The sequence below is a fragment of the Calypte anna genome, chromosome 1, assembly GCF_003957555.1.
Source record: "Calypte anna isolate BGI_N300 chromosome 1, bCalAnn1_v1.p, whole genome shotgun sequence".
Lineage (NCBI taxonomy): Eukaryota > Metazoa > Chordata > Aves > Apodiformes > Trochilidae > Calypte > Calypte anna.
Window position 1 is genome coordinate 83152948 of NC_044244.1, and position 23959 is coordinate 83176906.

Sequence of the window (23959 nt, forward strand, 5' to 3'; positions counted from 1 at the left end):
AAGCGACTGCCACTAGCTCCCTGTTCAGCGGTCTCCTGCCCAAGGCGTGTAAACCTGGACCTGATAATAGGGAACACACAAAGTGATCAAAGTGTAGAGCTGCCTCCTCACTTATCGGCACGTAATAGCCCTCCTGGCATGCAGTCTGGGACTTGCAGCCAATATGTCCAAGCACAGATGGTTTGTTCGACATAAAAATCCAACTGAGGGCTCCTCTTAGGCAGTGGTGCTACCGGGCACTGCAGAAGGAGCTCCCCGTGGGGCACGGATGCTGTCCAAGGCATTTGTCTTATCAGATGTGACGGGTTTGCTGTGCTCAGCCTGCTGGTGAGGAGGCTGGCTGCCAAGGAAAGGCTTCTATAGTCAACAGGTTGTCTCCTGGGGTGTGGTTAGTTTGGGGATTGTTTTGGCTAAAATGCTCCATGGCTGTTGCCAGTCCCCTACCCTAAAATAAATGCAAAGACAAACAACCGGAGATGCGCTTCAGACTGAAGTGCTTGATCCAGTAGGCTGAGCCTCAAGGTGTTGATAATGAACGATGGTGATTACTGGTTGCAGAACAGTGTGGGCAGGGGATTACAGGCTTTCTTTGGAAACCTCCCATCCCAGCTGTCACTCATCACTCTTAGACTTATTCTGCCCTGAGATAGGTTGAGCTGGCTGAGTGCAGTAGAAGCCTCCCAAGTTTTCATGGTACAATTCTTTGTATGTTGTGATGGTACAATGGTTTGCAAAATGTAGCACAGTGTTTTACTGTTTTATTCCAAAGCAGTGTCTCCAGCAGTGCTGCTATGAATTATACTTGCTGGTAAATGTGTAAAAAGTTTCCATTTCATTACCTCCTGGTTCAGCCAGCTACAGCTTTGTGAACAAGCCACATGCTAGCAGTTGGCTCTAAATAACAAGTGAATAGTCTGCACAGTCCAGTGGTAAGCTTGTTATTCAGTGAAATGCTCTATCTTATCAGGTGTATGGAAGCAGACAAAAGTGAGGGAAAAAAGACTGTCTCTTTCTGTGGCAATTAATAACATCAAATGTGTCTGGAATCTTCACCTAGATACTCTCAAGTGTCTGAGTCTTCTTCTGATTCTTACAGTAAGAGCAGGAAAAAAAAAATTCTTCACTGAGGTACATTGAGTTCTAAAGAGGCACAAAAGATCCACTCAGTCTTTATATATAACTTCCTTCTAATACAGCCTGGCTTAGGGTTTTCTTTCATGTGCCTTGGAAGAATTCTAAGAGGAAAAGCATTGTGTGAATGATAATAGCTTGATACCTTTAGGAAAGCTTAGATGTGTATGCAAAAATTCCATTAACATCTTCAAGACACAAATAGGTGCTGGAGTATGTATTTTTCTCATACACTTCCAAGAAGTGGCAATGGAAAGGAAAATCCTGATTATAAAAGTGCTCTTGGTAATGACAATGACTGTCACGGATGTCACAGGGAGGGCAAGCTGTCTCCTTATTAGATTAAACATTACGTGGAGCAGTATGGATGTCTGCAGATGTAGTATTTGCATAAGCTTGACTTTTCAAACTAGCTGAGCTATGCTTGGTGCTACACCTGAGGAGATGAGGGAAAGGTGCCCAGAAACTCCTCTTGTGCTTCTCTTGACCCTGAAACTATAGCAAGGGCTCTGGTCACTGGTGCTGCTTTAGCTCTGACCTGCTTTGCAAGGCACCCTGCGTGGTGTGACATCCTGCCACACTGTGGTCACTGTATATTCATTTTGGGGGTAAAAAGGCTTCATGAGTCCTTGGTGGACAGAGCCCTGCTGCAGCTTTGGGAAAGCCAGATACCTGCCTCCATTATATCAAGGTCTGGCTGGGTGCTCTGCAGTGGGGCATTAGGGGAGACTGAGGGCTCCTGGCATCTCTCAGGTGCTTGAGGCAGGCAGGAGGGTTTGGCCCTTTTTTAGGGAGTAAGTTTTAGCTTCTTTGTTATCCATGATGAAGGAGGGACTCCTCTGAGGTTTAGAAAAATGCTTCCCCTCCTCTTTTTAGCACTTCATGCATACTGTAAATTTAAGTGCTTCACAATGATCTAGGTGGGAACCATTAACTCCTAACATCCTAGCAGGGCATCAAGATCATGAAATCCCATTTCAAAAAAGAGTCTCATTCTGGATGCACTGGTTCTTTGGTTGAAGTCTTCTGGTTATAGAGAAATTTTATTTTATGTACCCCTTTGTAGTGATCATACTCCAGCCTTTGCAACACTAACAGTGTTTACTTTAACAGTCCTGGAAGTTTTTGAACTGTAAAACAAGAAATCTGTGTGGGATTCTGAAGTAGTTGGCCTGATCTTAATTTGAAACAATTTATTGTTCCCTGTGACTCTTGTTGCAATCCTGTGGCCTTATGCATTGCCTTCTTGCCATAAAAGTTGCTTGATTGCCTCTTTCTGTAACTGGCATGGCGTAACATTTCTGTTCCTTTTCTCACTTTGATGGTCTACAAAATGTGCTTTCTTGGCTCTTACCCTCATGCTTCTTCATTACTTTTTTTTCTTTTTTTTTTTTTTTTTTTTTTTTTTACATAAAAGCAAATGGCTTTGCAGGCTCTATTTCAAAGATTAATTTTTACCACTTACAGTATTTTCGTGCACAGTGCTTTGATGAGCCTGTTGAAAAAGCAGCTTCTCTCTCCCTTGTTTTTATTTGCTGTTTTCTAATGTTGCAGCTCCTCAAAACCCCAAAGCCACAATCCAAGGGAGAAATTAAACCATTGCAAACATCAGTAAAATATTTTTTCTGAAAAAAACTCCCGTCTCTCAATTTCCATTTGAAGATTATTTGCAATTAAAAAGACTCCTGCCCTTTGCGTTCTTTTCCTACCTTTGCTCAAACAGTGGAAGAAATGATCTTGCCTTAGAAGTTTAAACATTGGGACTGCTCCACCTGGGTCGAAATCAGTAGGATGTTTTAAAATTATTGAGCAATAGTTATTTTCCTATTTTATTACAAAATACAGCAGGTATTATCGTATTTGTTAGGACATGCTGATCTTAGTCATGAGCTGATACTGTTTTATTCACAAGAATCAAGCAGCTATTATTTCCTAAATAGGCAATTTTTATTATTTCTGCTACTTTTCTTGAAAAGGCTGAGATGGTAACAACAACTAAACACTCAGGTTAAAATGGTTTCAAAATGGGGCTTCTAATTTTGACAAAAAATTCTTTGCTCTCAGGGTGATGTCTATGGGTGGACATGAAGTTGGAAGTCCCTATATATGGTTGACAGTGGATCTGCCAATGTTCCTCTCTTCATAACACAGCACCTGTGTGCAATCACCACCAAACGCTCCAGTGCGCTCCTCTACACTGCCACTGTGGCTGAACTGCACCCGTACATTCCTGTGTCATGTCAGATAGATCTGACCATGTATACCTTCTGTCTTTCTCTCTTATGCAGCAGGGAAGAAATGCTTTGTATTTGAGTCTAATTGAAGAGAGAGGGGCAGAGAGACAGAGATTGCAATCATTGCTACTTGTTAGCAAACGCAACATGTACTGGCCTACACAGACCCCACTCTCCAAACGCAGAAATGAGGGTAGCAGGACTCCACCAAAACCACTTCCAACTGGAGTTGTGAAATATTCTCTGTAGTTCTGATTCACAGGAACTGTTTGACACATCTCTCATCCCCAACTCACACACACTTATCCTGGATCCACGACAACATACTGCCATTTAAACTCCAAAGGTGCCATGAGGCAGAATGAATTTCCTACATGCAATCCCACGTGCTATGTTTTAAAGAATTTGAATTGACCATATCTTTCACCTTGAAATAACCCCAGCAAGACCAAAGAAAAAAATCAAAGCCAACTACTGAAGAGCAAATATTATTGCTAACTCACTTAAGTCTCTCAAATCTGCTCTAAGAGAAACAATGCAAAATGCTTACTGCAGCCATTTGGATGCATGATCACTGGTAACTGTGAGACTATTAAGTCCCAGGCTATAAAAGCTGATCAGGGCTCTCTGCTCTCCTGTCTGTTATAAAATGTCTGTGGTGGGAGCTGGCACTTGCAGCCAGGATGAAGGACCTGTTGCTACCTGGCTGCTAAACTGAATCAAAGGGGGACTCCAGCCTCCCTTCAGCTGCCAGCAGCACTGTGAGGCAGAGGTGAGGTTGGAAGAACATCAGGAAATAGGATTGGAGGGGGAAATTAAAACACCTCAGCCCTTAATTTGAAATCCAAGTCCCTGTTGCCTCAGCTGTCAGGCCACTGAAGTCCTCTTCTAGGGCCTCTTGGTCCCAGTGCACTTCCTTGGTGCAGGGATGTCAATTTGAGGCTCCCTTTGCCTGCTGGTGTCTCCCTAGCTTTCAGATGAAGTCTCTCGTGACTCGCTCCCAAGGCCTCCTCAGCTCTGCTCAGCTCCCCCCTTACCTCCTGGGAACCAAAGCCTGTACCCTGTTGGCTGGGCCATGCCTAGGAGGCAAGAAATGCACACTTCAAGGCCCTTTGCTAAAGGAAGGGATTAGAGCCCTCTTCTACAGCCTGAGTAAGACCGCTCGAGCTGCTGATGGCTGCTCAAAGTTTGAAAGAAAAATTTGGCACCTGTCATTCAAAAGAGTATTGCGGGCTATGAGCTGAGTGTGGAGGGACTTGTGCCTGGGTACTTCATTCACCAGAAGGCACTTAAACCCAGTAGAGAGGTAGGATTTAGGATGAGCTGTAATTTTCATCTTTTCCTATTTGGCTGGCTTAGGCTGCTCCCCAAACAGTGGCTTTTGTGAATCCCCTTCCAAGGCACTTCCCTTCCCTTACACACACGCATGGAGTCCAGGCATCTCATTCAGGCATGTGGACTCCATTATGGGGCCAGATGCAATCATCCCCTCATGGATTAGGATCTGAAAGGTTCTATATCCTATATTGTCAGTCAAGTAAGGCCTCAGTTTTCCCTTCTCAGTTCTCATTTCTCGTTTCAAAGCCTGCATTTCTTTTGAAGCAGATATATATTTTTAAAAATTCTTCTTGTATCTATGCAAAGGAGTAGTTAAGACATGCTAGCTGCTCCCAGTTAAGACAACAACGACACACTTCACAAAATCTGGCATTAGAAAAATCAATGCACTTAAATGAGACTGTATTCTTCCCCTCAAACTTTGTCCACCAGATTCTTGCTGCTGAACATCAGAACCAGTTCATGGCTACCTGCAGACCATGGCTCGACCAAATAAAAAAATAAACTCACTAAGCAGATATTTCTCTAGCAAGGAAAAAGAACTCCCTTTTTAATTTTTTTCCCCCAAACAGCAGAATGGATATCAGCAATGCATAACATTGATTCCTTTTCTTTGTTTGCTTTGGTTGACTGTGAGACAGGACCTCCACATTAATTCTATGTTAATTTTGCATTAGGTCAAGAAACCTACTCAGATATTAATGCAAATAATGTTTTCTTAATAGAAGTATTTCTGATATGCTTTATGGAATACCTGTTTAACTGTGCTAAGGAAAGGGATAATCTAGAGTATATAGTTATAGCCCACAGGCTCAGAGTTTGAGAAGGTTTTTGTACATCTGAGCTGTATTACCTGAGAATTGTTGCAAATTTCTCTATAAATTAAATAACAAGGCTTATAAGAACCTGCAGGAATGAGATCCTGTACTCTCAAGTGTTGCTAGTAATATCATCCAGGGATGAGTGTTTTCAAATGATGTGTTTGCAGCTTTGTAAGTTCCAGAAGCCTTTGAGGGGTACTTTGGCAAGTGCCCGTGCAAGATGCAATTTAGGCTATGTTTAGAGAAGCACATTATTGCTTTATTATTGTTATATGCTTTAGCAGTATGGTAAATACAAAGTGCTTCTAGCTGAGAAGCAGCCATACAAGCAGCTCTGAGCAATGGGCTGGGATGTTATGCCTGGCCCACACACACACACACACACACACATATAAGTACACCCATGCAATTGAAGTAATCAGTAAGAATGAAAATAAATCAAACCTTTCCAAGTCAGGTATTTCTGTATCTATAAGAGCTGAAATCAATAAGAATGAAAATAAATCAAAACTTCCCAAGTCAGGTATTTCTGTATCTGTAAGAGCAGCTTGTATTGGCATAACTGTTTTCATGCTGCTGGCTGATGGGACCCCAGAGCACAGCAGCTTCCTGCAGGCCAAGGAAGAAGTGCCTGGAGTAAAACTGGGTTATGAAGGGATGGGGATGTGTGAAATAATTAACTGAGGTATCAGACACTTAGTAAGTCTCTGCTTGGAACTGAGGGCTAATCCAATTTTTTCCATCTCTATTGATTTTTAATAAAAAATCAGTGACTGTATTGAACAAATACCTGAGAGTTTATATAGTCTTGGGCATTGCATGGTGTCCATGTTTGCTATTCTGTTAGATATTATTTTCATTACAGGTTTTTGAAAGTTAGTATTTCAGAGAGGGGTAGTAAGGCAAACTTATGGATAGTTTTCATCTCTTCTTTTAAGACATATTTGGCAAAATTTGCAAACTACTCCCACATGACAATGTCACTGCTCTTAAATGCAGATTTGGAAGGATTAGTTTCAAATACTCTCTACAGAAAAAAATTCCTCCTCTTTTTCCTCTTTTCAATCTAAAAGGCAGCACTAGCAATCAAAATCAAAGAAATTAGAAAATAAACAACAACTCAGTATCTTTCATTTTTTGGGTTTTTTTGCTTATTTAGGCTCTACATTCACTGGATTGTCTCCTAATGTGTGTACAAATCTCATGTCACCTCTAAGAACTACTGTTAAATTTTACCCATGCCTCTCCTCTTCCTCAGTTCCTTCTTACTTTATCTCTCTTTATGACTAATGGCTATACCTTGTTGTATCCTTTCTTGTACTTACATATATTACCCAAATGGTGCAGAGTCTCTTAGCAGTGATCAGTTGAAAATTATTTTTTTTTAATTATTCCATTATGTCTTTGGTTTGGAATGACAACTTCATCTTGATTAAATGTTACATCTGAGATGAACTTGTCTTCAAAGGACTAAGCCATGACAAACCGTCCAAAGGAAGGGGAGAGATTTGTGGTTTCTTCCACTTGCAGTAATCAGTGTATTGTGACTACAGAACACTGGTGTGGCATTCATAATGTAGTGATAACTGTTATGGAACAGAAGACAAGCCTACTTATTTTTCATTAGGAAATGCAAAATTATTTGTCCTGGTTTGGGCAGGACAAGGAGAGAGAGAGAGAATCTCTCTCTCTATCAAGGAGAGAGAGAGAGATTAATAGAGAGCGTCTGTTATTCGGTTTAATTGCCGGGCCAGTGTTAAACCGTGACATTATTAATGCAATAATGTTGAAGAGTTTTCCTGGCTAGTTATCTCTTGGTTGCCTCAGGCTAAAAGTGACAGCTGAAGTTTAATATTTTATGAATCCTCCTTGCTACGAAGGTCTATTAATTCTCCTGGGAAGAATCTGTGACACAGATAAAATGTAGAGACCTGAACAAAAATGATGGAAAACTATATTCAGTAGTGACTGTAATTTTGAGAAACTCATCTTCCTGCACATCAATTCCTGTACATCAATTACACTGCTAAATATATATCTTTTTAAAGTAAAACCCCAAATATTTCCTAGAGTTCAGTAACTCAGGCCTCCACAATTATCAAGAAAAACCCTACATGACCTGGAACAGATTTTTCTCAAGTGAGTCAATTAATTACCTTCATGTGACAATTAGCAATGTTAAAAGCTTGTGAAATTCAACATGCAGGGAACTGGTCACTTGTACAGACAGGCAATCTGATATATAGAGATAAACACATTAATTTTTAATGTGAATTCTAGCCTGTATAAAGTTCGCTAGTTGTGAAATATTTTTAACCTCTATGTACCTATTTGCATGCAGTAGACTATGGCGTGTTTTTCTTAATCAAGCAAAACTACAATGAGAATTTTGCTTAATTAAGAACTGAAGAATGTGGCTGAGTTTTATTCAGTTCTTGGCAGTAAAAGAAACTGATCTTCCAACAGTAAGTGCCAGTGCTAAATATTTTGGCAAGGAACAAATGTCAATTTAGATCTATGAAATTCCCATTTTCAGTCAGTAAAATTAGAATGCCTTTGGTTTATGTTAGTTTAAAAATACCCAGACCTTGACCTAGTATTTTGTAGCTAAGTAAATAGGTATCCACTGTTGATTCGGATTCTGTCCTAGGTTACAGAAGTATTTTTACTGTACTGGAGGTAATTCCTCGTCATAAACAGAAAAAACATTACCACCGAGTCCTAACTTTTCCAAGAGCTCAGTTTACTGGTACTGCTATTCTTCTGATGGGAAAATGATCACAGTGGTTAAATGTATCTGGTTTGAAGTGGACACCAGTGATTGTGATTGAGTCTGTTTAACTGCATCTTATCTGGCTAATGATGACATCTCATGGGATGTCACAGATGAACAGCTTCACTTGCTGCCTCTCTGAGCTAAAAGGAAAACTTCCAAAGATGGAAGAGTTAGAAGATAAGTGGGAGAGCTGCCTTCCTTTATTATTTTTTTTTTTAAGAAAATGGTTTTCTTATCATTCTTTTCATCTTTTCAAAACAATCCCAATTTTTTCCTGGAAAGTGGGCTGGAGATGTCATGAGAACAGACATTATTTCATATATCTGATGTATTTTTATTTTTAACTGGTCATGAAGATCCCATTTAATTAAATGAAAGCAGACTTTGAATGTCTCTATTGACGCACAGTTCTAACAGGCACTAGGAGAATGAGGGAAGAACCTGTAAAGTAAACCTATAAATTAAATTAAAAATACATACTTAAGTTCAGACTTGACTGCTGTTTTACAAGGAACTCCCAAGAAAACAGGCATGTGGATCCCATTTCCTGCAGAAGTTTACTTTAAACACTAATGAAAACAACATATAATGCTTCAAAGATTTCTTAGTTTAGTTAGAAGTAAGGCTGTAAATTTTCTGCTTACATCCTTCACCAGGGCTTAGCAAATGCTATGAGCCAACCCACTCCATACCTGTGGAAAGACTTCTCTTTGGCCCACTAAGGAGCTCTCTAGGCCAAGTGTCAGCACTGCAATCAGGTCTAGAAATCTTCTAATCTATGTGCTAGGGTTTCTTTTGCCATTGTGATGAAGAAATAGTTGAGCTGCAGAACTCCACCAATACATATGCAGCTCATTGAATTTTATTCTCTAACGACAGCACTATTTTGTAAATGGAAAACAAAAGTATAACTGTAAGCAGACACATGTGGTCTTGATATCCAAAGCCACTTAATGATATCATTAATTTTGCCAAATAACATGACATGAACAAGTTATATGTTAGCCTTTTTCATAATTTAACCAAAGTGATCACATATATTGTGTGCTGGCTCTACACACTATCATGTTTGATCTTTGTCCAACCAGAGAAAATTGGTAGAACCCCTCCCCCAAAAAAAAAACATGAGAGTATCCAGGGCTTCCCAATTTGTTAAACTCATTACAAAGACACTTTGGACTTGCTCATTGTTTAGTCTTGTTCACTCTTGGTGATGATGCCTCACTGAATAAAAGTAATTGAGTTGTTTTGTAAAGAAATGCAGCAGTGCCGTCTTTTTTCTCTTGTAATTATAAAATAGATGATTCTCAAGAAAAAAACAATTTCAAGGTTACCGCATTTTAAAATGCACATCTGTGGCCTTACTCATCTGTGTGCTGCCAAAGCACATGCATCAGAAATGAGCTGAGGTGGCAATGGCCAGATCCAGAGAAACCAACATTTTTTACTGCAAAGACTCTCAGAGTTTCTATCGTTCAATGTGGGGCTGACGCTCTGGATCAGAATGGTGAAACAGGCACGTGCTCAATGTTTCCTGTTCTCTTAAGATATCCTTTTTTTTCTACAGTGCTGCAGCGGAGTGGGTTAGAAAATTATAATTATGAAATACTGCTTTTGCCTCCTATGAAGACACGCTGTCCGTAGAGAAATAAGGAAATATCTGGCTTATTTTCCCCAGTGAATTCCTAAGGATAGACAGACATGCTAGTATTTATGAAAGAGACCAAAGGCAGATTATAAACTGTCTGGTATTGCTGAGCTAAATAATGAATTGGCCCCTGTGTCTCAGGAAAACTCCTGTGTTGGACTTGAATCCTCCCTGCTTACTAACATCACGGGACTGTGATAGAGGGTGGCAGAATTCTGGTTGTGAGTCCTAGTCCAGTACACCATGATCCAAGTAGCAGGATCAAGTTTTTAAAGAAGTAGAGGCTTTTAAGCACATGTATAAGGCTGCTTAAAACTACCTCTGCTGACCTTGGGCAAGTTACTTACATCACCATTTTTTATTTTTCTTATGGAAAAGACAGGCCTGGTCCTCCATGTGTTGCTTGCTGTCACTCCCCAGCTCCTAGCTTCTGACATGTTCTAACACCTGCTGACAAGTTCTTTCTCCCTAGGGCATTACATTTGTACTGGAGAAGGAAAGCAGCAATGAAGAGAAGCAAATCATCAGGCAGTGCAGTTCCTTGTAGGGTATTAAGGTCCCTCAAATCACACATCGTTTTTAGATCACATCTGGAGTTCAAGACTGCAGACAGGAATAGAAATAACTTGACAAGCTAACCTGTGGTCAGCACCAAGATGGTGCAGCCTGACTTGCTACCTGGTTTAAAGTTAAATATTTGACACCCCTGCAAAACACTGCAGATGCTTCTGGAACTGCTGTACAGGAATTGCCATGCTTTGCCAACCTCCTTCAGTTCCTCATTTTTGAAATGGGTCTGAAACTCCTTAGCAATACTGTAGGAAGTACACAGAGCACTTTAATGAGAGCTATACTAAGTCATTGGTCTTATCTTTCTCATGATCATAAATGTGTAACAGACTAATTGACTAATAGAAGAAACAGTGCAGTAAGCTCTTGTATATACTACATTGTTTTTTCAGAGACTGCAGTAGACTTCTCACAGGTCTCTCTGAACCTCGGGCTTTAAACAAAACCACACAGAGACCACAAGTCAGTCTTGATGAGCAGACACATTTATTCAGGCTCTCTTCAGAGCTACGAGGCCTGAAAGAAAAAGTTTCCTGAAAACGTATTGGTCAAGAAGATTAGCACTCATGATAACACTATAGTGGAGGCCAAAAAATAATTTTAAACAGGGCATTTCCCCCACGCTGTTTGCTTAAACAAAGTCAGATGGATTTGTCTCAGGAGACCCAGGACTGAAGCTGGGTTTTTTTTCATGCTAGGTACCATATTTTGCTTGCTTTTGTATATATCATTGTGTCTAAAGTGATCTCATTAGTTATTCTACTTAAACCATGCAAATTAGAACTGTAGTTGCAGTTAATATAAAATCAGCGGTGCTATCCCCATTTCTTCTGGAATTTTCACTGTGTTACTTAAATTCTATATGCTACTGCTTCATCTGAATTCATTGCTTTGTCTGAATTAAGTATAATTATTATTAACTCTACTTTAACCCTCTCACAAGCATTCTCCCTACACCTTTAATTACAATAGCTTTCAAGAACATTTACCTTTGAAGTTTGCAATAGCATTAAGAAAAAGGAATAGTACTTTACAATTAAAGGGACACATTTCTTTGTCTTTTCATCATAATTTATCCTGGTTACATCCCTATTTTGAATGTTTTGGAGCCATCTGAAATCCTGAAAGTAGCTTGCTTCTTTCTGTAAGGTACCTGTTTTGCTCCAGTTTAAAAACCACCAGATCAACTTTTTTCCAATCTCTTCCAGAAATGCTTCAGCCTTAGAAAAATCGTGTGCTTCACTTCAAACCAAACCAAACCAAACTAAAAACTAGAAGAAAAGATAGGTCTTACTGAAAGGAAACTTTACAACAACCCTAAACACTGTGAGAGGAGAATAATGTTTTAAGCTCTGATACTCATCTCTGAGTATTTTAGAAGAATCTTCCTTTGTATCACTAGCATTGTCCCTGTGTAAAATTTGGATAATACAGCTGAGCAAAACCAACTGCTTCTTGTTTGTAGCTAGTCCATCTCCTGAGAAACAGTGGAGGAGCCTTCCCTACTGCCAGTTTTTCCATATGGCATTTAGTGAGACTGTGAGTCTTGGGAAAAAGGAGGTGAAGAGGCTAAAGAAGCACTGACCAGAAATCACCCTACTCTGGAGTGGATTAGTCCATTAAAAAGAGAAAAGAGCATAACAAGGTCTGTAGTAATTGTTTGTTTTAACTTTAGTTTTAATCACAAGAAGTCTTTGTCATGCTGTAGGCAGCCCAGTGCGCTTAAGGAAGAAAGAAAACCAAACAGGGCATGATTTGGATAAGATGCATAGGGAGGCCATGTCTTTTGTGTGTGCTGGCCTCCTGCCACAGGCTGCTTCCTTCTGGGTGGGAAGGGATGTTGCAGCCTTTGTATCTTCAGCCAGCCTCTCCCTGGGTGGTAGAGCAAGCCAGCCTGGGGTGTGCTGTCCCAGTCCTCTGTGGTTTATTCCCTTGCTGGACTTTTTATCACTGTTAGTGTCCCCCACCTTAAGGCTCAGATGTTCAGGCTGTGCCCAGCTCTTGGGGCTTCCCTGTGATGTCCTGACAAGGTAGTGCTAATGAATGAAAAAAGCTGAAATGGGTGATTGAAACGAGGCCTCCAAAAGCAGTAGAAAGGCTGGCACTTGCCAAGCTGTGTAAAGGAAATACTAGGATTCCTGAGGAAAAAAGGTACTACCTCTACAGCTATAATCTAAGATGCTTTTCTCATCAGCACCAAAGCCCCGCGCTGGTACTCATCCAGACACAGGAGCGGGCAGTTCAGGGCTAGTCAGCGCTGATGAGCAGTGTTATCTTTGTGAACTTTTTCTTGGGTTTGTTAGATTCCCCACTGCCATCTTGAGTAGACAAAATGAGCTTGACAGTTAAAACCCATCCGGTATAATTTTTCTAAGTCCACATACAGTCACCGTAACTAATTTATGGCAATAATCCAATGATAATTAGCTGTTTTTTGCATCCTTATTTGCAACCAGCTTTAAACATGGATTGTTTAACAAGTACACTCTTAAAATCAAGCACCTGGAGAGCCAAAGGTCGCCACGGTGCACCTGAAGAGCATATGTTGGTTATTTCAACACTGATGGGTACTGGAGCCAATTCACAACTTCCCATTGGAGCAGTTTTTTTATCAGTATGGGCACTGCACCAGGTCCCCAGGGGAAGCCCCGGGAGCCGACACTTCAGTCCCCATACTGAAGCTGCCCCATAGGTGGCGTGAGCCTCCGCACAGGCCCAGGCCCAGGCCCAGGCCCAGGCCCAGGCCTAAAGCTCTGCTGGCATTTTGTTTTACTAAAAAGGCAAAAGGACAAGAGCCCGTTCACATAATTGTCCTTTATATAGGTGCTACTGCCTGTGTTGTCTGGGGCACAGCTGTCTCACACTGCCTTCCAGTCAAAACTCACCAAGAAATAATAAGTGATAAAGATCTCTTTCATCTAAAGGTTCGCCTGTGCTTTTCCGTGACAAGGGTCCTCTCTGCTCCACACTAGATGATCTTTCAGGTCCCTTCCAACCCAAACCATTTTATGATTCAATGATTCCCCCAGTTACTTCAGTCACCTACAGACAGTTTATTATAAACATCATATTCCTGGTTTTGGCCAGGGAGAATATAATAAAAGATGAGTGTTAAAAAAAAGATTTCCTTTTAGTCATTTCTGTCTGTGTCTTCCCACCTTTTGGTCTGTGTTTAGTTTTTCAAACACTACCTCTTGTTTGTCAAAAGGCAAAAGACTGTTTTCTAGCCATCCTAGAAGTGCATCATGTTTGAATGGGCTTTGCTCTGAGCATATCAAAACATGAAGATTCTCCTGCTGATGGGTAGAAAATGGTGAGCACCAGCCCTTTGGTCTTAATCTTTCTGCACTGAGGGAAGAAAAGGAATTAATTTTAAGTCTGCCTGCAGTTCCTATGCACCTATGCCTCTATTTAGAGATGATATTCATTCCTGGCTAGGTTTAATTGCACATGAAATGGTGTTTGTATTCCACACACGTGCATGGTAGAAGGAGGTAATGTGTATGTCCAGGTGTCTGTTCAGCTCCTTTCAGCACTACTAAACCTCAGAGCAAAAGCATCCATATCCAGGTAAAAAGTAGGGGGGAATAGGAAATTAAAAGGAGAAGGAAGCCAAAGGAGAATTATCTGCAGACACTTTCTATCTTTACTTCTTCATACCCACTGAATAATTGTGCAGGTAACTACTACACTCCTAAGCCAGGTAGAATGGACATCAGGTTTCAGATAAAGTAAAGAAAATGTAATAAAGGGGCCCAACAACAAAACATGTTTTGTATTTCAAGGTACAAAGGCATTTGTCTCAAGAGGTAGACAAGAGGATGACCATGAGCCAGCAATGTGCCCTTGTGGCCAAGAAGGCCAATGGCATCCTGGGGTGCATTAGAAAGGGTGTGGTTAGTAGGTCAAGAGAGGTTCTCCTCCCCCTCTATTCTGCATTGGTGAGGCCGCACCTGGAGTATTGTGTCCAGTTCTGGGCCCCTCAGTTCAAGAAGGACAGGGAAGTGCTTGAAAGAGTCCAGCGCAGAGCTACTAAGATGATTAAGGGAGTGGAACATCTCCCTTATGAGGAAAGGCTGAGGGAGCTGGGTCTCTTTAGTTTGGAGAAAAGGAGACTGAGGGGTGACCTCATCAATGTTTTCAAATATGTAAGGGGTGAGTGTCAGGGAGATGGAGTTAGGCTTTTCTCAGTGGTGACCAGTGATAGGACAAGGGGTAATGGGTGTAAATTGGAGCATAGGAGGTTCAAGTTGAATATTCGAAAAAATTTTTTTACTGCAAGGGTGACAGAGCCCTGGAACAGGCTGCCCAGGGAGGTTGTGGAGTCTCCTTCACTGGAGACATTCAAAACCCGTCTGGACACGTTCCTATGCGAAGTGCTCTAGGTGGCCCTGCTCTGGCAGGGGGGGTTGGACTAGATGATCTTTCGAGGTCCCTTCCAACCCCAAGGATTCTATGATTCTATGAAGAGTATGAAGGAATATGTTGCACAGCAGCTGGAACAGGTGTTCTGGCTAGTCTTGAAGGATGAAGTGTTCAAAGAATCCAAGCATCTAAGACTGGAAATAGATACCTTATGGCACTGTCAGATATGCCACTGGGAGTTAGAGAGAAAACGCCACCAGGAACCTCTCAGCACGTACAGGCACAACATGGGCTTGAGTGTTTGGCACTTACAGAATGGACTCCAAACTCCTACTCTGTGATAATCATGCTGAGATACATGAGGGATTGCAAAGCTAGGAACAGAAAGAAAAAGCTCCTTTGGAAGACTAGAAGAATACCTTTTGCAAAAAATTTAGGCAATACTTGGCTTGCCTACTGTCCTATTTTTACTGGTGGTTTGTTTGTTGGTTTATTTTTCCATTCACACTCCTAAAAAACCTGATTATTCCAAGACCAGGATATATGCACCCGAAGACAACATTAATACGTAAGATATTTTTTTCTCATTTGTTGTTTCAGCATTACAGGCATGGATATTTGAAGTAGTGATTTTGTAAAAAGCAGTGGTTGAATTGACTTGTTGGATACATAGGTACTAAAACTCTTCTTTAGATTTCTGTGGTTACATACCTCCAGAAAAATAGTCTCTACTTGGTTTAAATGTAGTTGGGTCCAGGAAAGAAAAATGTTGTCTGTGTTTCATAGGCCAGAGCTAAACCTTTCATAAAGGAGTTATTATAATAACATCCAGAGGAGGGAATGAACCCACTGCAGGAAAAAAAAAAAGAAAAAGAAAAAAAAAAAAAAAGGAATCAGACTTATCCAAGCCTCCTGTGATTCAACTACAAAATATAGGAGATTTCTCATAAAAGCATTTGATATTTTAATGTGACTTGGTTGGGAAAAGAGGAACATAACTTGTTGAGAGTTAATATCTTAGGACTCTTTGCCATCATGCTGAATTCAATACTGCATTTTTAGCATGAAAACTGCAGGCCACTTGGCTTAACTGAAGCTGGGTAAGCCTTTTAGATTATCAAATGTCACATGAAAAAATACCAGGCAACTTGGGGCTGAGTAAGTGTTAAAGCTTTGTTAGGATGGCGTGTCCTCAAATAATTGCAGAATGCCAAACATAGAGCTTCCTGTCTTCCTTCAGGCTGAGCAGGGATGCCAAGTATACAGAATTGGAAACTGTCTATCGGGGCTTTTTCATTTTCTTGATACTGTGCAGACAGCGGAGACAAAATACCAAAAATGCCTGAAATCCTTTTGACCTTTCACTGCAAACTGTGAACTTTGTCTGCTAAACTCAAATTTCTGTTTACACTGTCAGCACAAGCTCCATGCTGTTGCCTTTTTTCTTTCCAGTTTGTCATGAATCGAGGAACAGTTTCACAAATACTGCACAGGAGGGGGACCTGAGCACATTCCAGACTTCTTGCAGGTTCAAAATACTGAGTCTCCATGTTGTGGATTGCATAAAATATTGCAATGCAAGCAGAGTAGCATGAAATGTGCTTTTTCACACACACAGAAATATTCTACAAAAATTCTACCACTTTGTCATCAGCTGGCATGGCTCACATTCCCACATTGTGTGCTGATGCCATGCTGCTGCATAGCTGTCCCCATTTGCATCATTTCCCATTTACACCAGGAATTCTGTAAACCACCCCTTCAAGTTCTCAACTAAAATATCCCTGATTTCAGCATTGTACTCCAACATTCATCCACCCCTTATAAATCATGAGCTAGACCACTGCAGTAAACAAGTAGAGGGAAATTCTAGATATAGAAATTAGAAACTGTGAGAGGAGAAAAGGGAAGATGACTACATGGGCTGCAGTGTCCCCATCCTCAGGGAAAATTCAGAAGCCATATGGACATGGTCCTGGGCAACTGGCCTAGCTGTCCCTGATTGAACAGGAGGGCTGGACAAGATGACCTCCAGAGGTGCTTTCCAACATCAACCTGTTTGTGATTTTATGAAATTGTTCCTATGCAAGGCTACTATGAACAGTAATATTTCACAGCAATTTCATAGCTTTTGCAATTGACAAAAGATATCTTAACCTGTTACTTAAATAAACCCAACTCTATTGAATGAATGCCTTTCAAAATAAATAGAAGGTTGAATTATATAACAAATACTTTAGCTCAACTGTAATCATTAGCTGGATAATTCTTCTGACTGTATTTCAAATTTAATTTAATTCTGTGGTAACATTTCCTGAACTTTACACGATAAAGGTATTTATAGAGCTCAGTGTTCGAACTCTCTGAAAGTCTAGAAAACTGCCTTAAAAGGTGACATTTCTAGAGACTCGCACACAGAAAATACACTGGTGCTTCTTTAGGAAACTTGGTGATTTCATAAGTAATCATTACACTGATTAATTTGGGCAATGAGGCTTGTGAAAGACTGTTCACATAGCACTACTTCTCCCTGAACACGAAACCTATGGAAAATGTGTGGAAAACATTTATAAAGCAATGACTGCAGCTATATGCTTTTATATTGCCATTAATGAGATATCTGGTAACAAACCATATGCTTCAGCATATGAACAGGAGGATTTATGCTTAATGCAAAACCCACAACAAACTTACTGTCTGGTACCCAAATCTGACAGGTACATTGGTTTAGTCTTCCATGAACTTCCTGCTATCAGTATAAAACCCTCTAGCCTACTGGCCTGAAGTCCCTTTCCAGGCAGACCAACGTTGGTGGCTGCTTCTTCTCACTTTGCAAAGGGGCAGTCACTGCCTATCTTCTGTCAAAGCACTACCAAATAACTTGCTGCCAAAGCCCAGAAGTGAGTAGATGTGTGCACAGGTGAGGTTGTCTGGGAAGCAGGGGACCAGAGGAGCAGAGTTTAATGAGCAGCAGGTCCTTCAGGTCTTGGCTTTGCACAGCCTGGGATTGTAAACTTGTTGTCATAGTTCCTAATGGTAAGCAGGAGGTATCCATGCAATATTCCCAATTCTAATGATTTGTGGAGGTAAGATAATCTTGTTCTTTTTGTGTTCTTCTAGAGCTTTCTGTATCAATTATTACTACTAAAGCCCTAAACAAGCCCCTCATTTTCAAAACACAGACAAAAGCAACCATTGGGTTTATTCACAATAATTCCTGGATTACTTAAAGAAACCACATTCACCAACAGGAAAAGAGAAGTAGATTTCTAAGCTATTGAATAACACTGCTATGTTTGGAAAGGATTTTTCTTTTGTAATTCCCCTTTAATTTCCTCCCATCCAGAGCCGCTGAGAGGAATCTGAAGCTAGGTTTTCATGAGCAACTAAAAGAGTCCAGCAACAGACTCTTGTTCAAAATCAATGGTCCTGGAACTGCAAGGTAACATTTCCATACACACGAGTTATTTGAGGTTTGAGTTCCACTAAGAATTATCTGGTATTTCCAGCTCCCCAAGTCAGGCAGGAAAAAGACAGACTGGTAAAATAATCCTTAATATCAGATATGCAGGGACTGAATGAAGGAACATGAAGCACGAGAAAATGAGAAGGAAACCGAGGACAGAGAAGGTGACCATGTTAAAGTTTATACACTGAGAGGCACAAAAGGCAGTTCAACAGGAAGAAGGACAGACAGAAAGAATATTGGACTACATAAATCAAAACATTACTTTCAGTCACTTAGGTTTTCTTTTGATTTTGAGATATGACCTCAGTAAACCCACATAAAATTGTATGACTTCGTTACCTGACTCAGTGCCTCTGAATTCTGCACAATGCATTTTTGTCAATCTGCTTTCTGATCAGATTAGAAAGTGTCTGAAGTTAAACTGTGCATTCTGGTAACCTTTCTGAATAGTTTTGCTTTCTTGACTTCAGCTGTCATTTTTCAATTTAAAAATATTATTAAAATACCACAATTGGGTGGGTAGTGACTACCATGATACTGTGTAGAAAATCAAAGCAATCTGAAGGAAGCTAGACATTCTGAGTACATTTTTAAAATACCTTATTGCTTAAATAAAATAAACTTAAATCCCTTAGTGTAGCAATTACTTTCAGATGTTTGATTGTTTATTTTTAAAGAACTGTCATATCAACCATTTAGAACTGACAAGTACTATTTTGATACCTTCACAAGTTTCTGTAATATCTGCTCCCTGCCTTATGTTGGAAACTACATATTCATCTTCATTGTCTCCTGTATTTATCTTAATTTTCCTGTGTTTTATTTGATTAGAGGAAAAACTTAGTAGAGCTGTTTGTGGCAAGGTTTAGTTACAGGAAACCCAAAAGCTAAGACCCAGTTTCAGCTGAGACAATTAGACTGTTGATTTTGGTAGCAGCTCAGGACTTCTATTGAACCCAAATGCCTTTCAAGTCTATCTGCCAGTTGATGCTCAAGTCTGAAAATTTTCTGTATTCTTGCTACAGATAAAGGGTTTTCAGATCCTTTTAATCTGAGCGATAGTTCTATCCAGATCTGAATGTTTTGCTTAAATTCTTCTCTATTAGTTGGAATAGATAAAAAGAAAAAAGAAAAAGCGAAATATAACATTTTCCAGAGCTCTCAAGCCTTTCTAAAGGCTTTTTTCCCCCTTAATTCTATGTTCCTTGATATTTGTGAATTGTTGAGAACAGTGTTTGTTTCTCCCAAAGCAAGTCTGCCAAGCATGAAAACTTGTGGGTGCTAATTTGTAATGCTTAGTTTAATTGTTGATTTTTCTGTCCAGTATGTATATTTACTAGCTCATATTACTGTTTCACTTCCTGTAGGTAAAATATTCTAAAATATTGATCATGTGATTTTTTTTTCAAAGTGATCTGTATTATTACATAACACCGTAAGATCTTTATTGAAAGGTTTGAAGAAATTACTTATAAAAAAGTAGTGTTAATATGCAGTCTTTTTCTCAGCTGCTATAGAAACTTCACAGCCAAGTTATCAAAGCCCACTGCCACTCCTGGATGGATTTTTCATTGTTAGGTGGCTTGGGATCTAAAACCCTCTTGAGGATGCTCTGGGAGTATGTAAATACTATCTGGCAAGTGTTTTACTCCCTTGTAATGTTTTGTGTCTGAAGCCTCGGATTATAGATTTTATTTATTTATCTATTCCCCATTTGTTTCCATTTTATTTTTCTTGTTAAGACTTTTATGGCACCGGTTGTAGGGAGGGGTCACAGCAGATTATCAGAGAAAGCTCCATGATGGTCCAGGGACCCTAATGCCCAGGCACTGAGCCAGCCCACCCTGGTGCCTGGAGAAGTTCAGTGGGTTCAGAGAGCGGTGTCTCTGCCAGGGCTGATGCTCTGGAGCTGCCTGTTTGTAGAGTGGTGTTTATGTGGCTCTATGGGTTTCATTTCAGACAAATTCTGAAGGATTTCTCCACAAGACAGAATCATGATCAAACGTGGAGCTTATACTCCTTGAAAGAGGTTCAGAAAGTCTGAGGAATTCACGTGATTCATTCTTAACATGTGGATTCTTTTAATTAGCTATCTAGAAACCAAAACAGAGTGCAGAACACTACTGCAACACAGCTTGTTAAGCAATATTGCATTTTTTCTTCCAAAAGTCACACTTGATAACAAACAATAGTTGTAGGCATAAGATGACTGTGGATACTATGAGCTAATGTCTAGTTGTCAGAAACTTTTCCATTAAGGCTCAGAATGATGTTTAACATATTATTCACATTATTGAGCTAAACTAAACATAGTATTAAACATGGATTTCCCAATGACTGTTACTGCTGTTTGTTTTCACATGTGTATACACATGGAAGCAGACACGTGTACACGTATTTTGGATATCAAAAGCACATCAATAGCCTGGTGCACTCTGTTCCCAGGATATAATGTTTTTTGACATTTCCTTTTTAATGAAACCTCTTCCTACTCTTTCCTGACCATAAAAGTAGATTAAAACCAAAATTCTTTAAACAAGAAATGCCAGGCTTACATGTTCCCTTCAGGAAAAAAAATGCTGCTGAGTTTGATCACCAAAATGTATGTATCATCTGTTTTTCTACTAGAATTGTAAAAGCTTTAGTGTACAGCAAACATTTGGATAACTTGTCAAATCCTGAGTAGATTATAGCTTTAAGACAACTTCAGTTTTTAAGCCTTTGTGCTTTGTTTTTTGCATTATGTATAACTCTTTAAGGATTTCAAAGCTGGATATACTTACATTTAGATTTCAGGAAAGGGCAGAGGGACAGGTTGTTTGCTTTTCACTTTAATAGACCTAAATTTCCTGATTGTGTTTGGCCCGTCGTTGTTCTGTTGATTTTAGGCTGGTCCCTAGGGGAAAAATAAAGCTTATAAGAAATGTATAAGCACACTATCTTTTTTTTTTTTTTTCCAGAAATATTAATGAACACTGGCCAAGATTTTCAAACACAGCTGCTTAACATAGTCTTTTAACTCCATATTCAGGCTTCTTATTCAAGGTCTACTGTTCAGAATCATGAAAACCTGGCAATTCATTCACTACGAGCAGCCTTTTCAGTTACTCAGTGATTGTGAAAAGTGATGTACCAGTTTGAATATGGACTAAAACTCCTAATGTTTGGTATTTTTGTTGGCAATCCTGTAAATAATTATGCTGTAAACCAAAACATGGGTTTGAATTTCAAGAAAAGTGCCTAAAACCTTGTTCCCACCCTTCTGCAGAGACACTGCGTGGTTTTTTCAGACTACTAGGTGTAAAATTATCAGTTTGAAGGACAGCTGAAAATTTTTTACTCTCATCTTTCTCCACGTGTTGACCCCATGAAACTGTACATGCAAAACCTTTCATGCGATGCATAACAAAGTCAGTTGTGAAGAGGCTTGTACTGATGCAGTGTGCTTGGAACTACCACACAATGTCCCAAGTGTGACTGCACTTGTAATGTGAGGGTGCTAACTAGGAGAGCCACAGGCAATGTTCATGTCCTGTATAAATATAAAATATTTTAGAGGCTAATCACTCTCATGCAGCTGCTACCAAGTTGTATGTGCTTTGCCTGACCCAGATCCTGCTGACTCGATTGGCAACAGTCTCTGTGATTTGGAGGGCTCATCTGTCATCAAGATATTTAGGGTTCAGTGTGATAAAAGTCCTGGATGAGGAATTCTGGATACCTGTGTTCTAGCTGGAGTGCAAGCACATATTTGGGTACTCTACTGGATCAGAGCTACAGATGTCCCAGCTCTTTGCACAGCCCCTTCCCTCAGCTGCTGACAACAGACTCCCTTTGCTGCTCAGTTTCCACCTCATGTGAACTCACAGACTATGAAAAAAACCACTTCTTTGATAAGCAAGGTAGTGTTAATTGACTTTATGGCTGAAAATGGAGATATTTGGCCAAAGATCTTCACCGTGTTTTTAATCTCCAGAGCCACTGGTTTCCCAGCATGCAGAATAACTCCAGAGAGCCAAACACACCTGAAGGTGTATCTCAATTTACTTTAAGCATTTTATCAGGTTCCTAATCTCTGCACAGCTGAGCTGCACCAGTACCGTGTACCTCAGGACCCACTGGGTCCCAGGGAGCTGTGCCCTGGATGGCCTAGCTACCACCAGACTATGCTAATCTTAGAGAGAGAGAGCAGTTGGAAAGGGAGGAGAGCCAAAAAGGAGTACTGATTTTTCAAGGGAATCCTGCAGGTAGTTTGACTGCTTTATTCCAGCTCAGATTTATTCCATCCCATTTGAAACCTACCCACTACCCATTGTTTCATCTGAATGGCACACCTGGACTATTATAAGGTCTCTAGATTTCAAATCTGACAAAAGAACTACTTAAATTTTGGTCAGAACAGTACATTTTCATAAAAGAAACTTGAATCTCAGAGGAGCATTTTATGCCAGAAAGCAGATCTCAAAATGTCACGTTAGGTACCTGCAGAGTACAATGCTGCCAGACAACCCTTGAGCTTCTGGTCACTATCTGGAATCTGTTTCTCCATTTCAGGTGCCTCCACCTGCCCACCCAGCCCCAGCACAGGCTCTGGGAGCTGCTGCATGGTAGCAGCCAGGTGGGTGCTTTTCTCATGAAGCCCAGAGTCCTTGCAGAAAAGGACTGTCTGCTTTCCAGGCTCTTTGGTTTAGATTAGGGATTAGATTACTGATGATAAAACTTCCTGGACTCCAGTGTCAGATTTATTAAAAAAAAAATCTCTGCACTGATTGCCAGCTCAGTTTCCTGGTTATGCCAGATCTAGCACAGACCCCCAAGCTGCCCTTGCTTTGGTGCATAATCCATGGTGATTTTCTCTTGACTCCCTCTGTCTCTTGAAAGCATAACCCTGGTCATTTTGTGGTGCAGTTTAGCAAATGTGGTCACCTGGGGAACTGACAGGAGATAATCCCCAGGCACTGTGGATTATTCACAGTTGGTTTCATCCAATTCATCCGAGCTGTACAAAGAAATGCATATTTGATGCCTTTCTCAAGGATATTCTAAAGCCTGGAGAACAGAACTTGCCAACGCTTCACATACAACCTCGTTGCCATTTGCTTCCTAGTTTTATGAAGGGTACTTCTTTATTGTTTATCCTGCCAGACAGGCTTTATCTTTCAAACAATGAGTCAATAATTCAGAACATATCTAACATATCTACATCCATTCATCACCTCAAGACATTGCTCTGGCCTTCACAGTTCAGCTGTGGATGTAAACCTCTCTGCAGCTTGCAGGTGTTTAGGTTTGGGGCTTTGTCTCAGCTGCTTGGGTGGGTGAAGGAGAGACAGAAAAATCAGAAGTAGCCTGGAACAGTAAGGAAAATGGAGAGCTGCCAGACCAAAGGGGATGGCAAGCTACTTTGCCTGTGCCTGACAAGAAGAGGGATTAGGCACTTCAGCCAAACAGCTCATTCCTGCCTCGTGTTTGTACCATCCATGCTGCTTTTGTGGGATTAGAGAAAGGGTAAAGGAGTGCCAGCATGTACCAGAGGGCCCCAGTACAGCAGCAGCCACCACATCTGCCCTTTCTACCACCACCAGCAGCAGGATTCCTCTGGCTTTC

General features: G+C 40.5%; 1 protein-coding gene across 2 annotated transcripts in view; it reads right to left on the bottom strand.

The window, feature by feature from the left end:
* COL8A1 (collagen type VIII alpha 1 chain) overlaps positions 1-23959 on the bottom strand; it is an 88993-nt gene that overhangs the window by 12466 nt on the left and 52568 nt on the right. For both annotated transcript variants that reach the window (XM_030469623.1, XM_008502626.2), the window contains one exon: positions 21136-21248. The gene's annotated coding sequence lies outside the window, so the exon portion shown is untranslated. The remainder of the gene's footprint in view (positions 1-21135; positions 21249-23959) is intronic.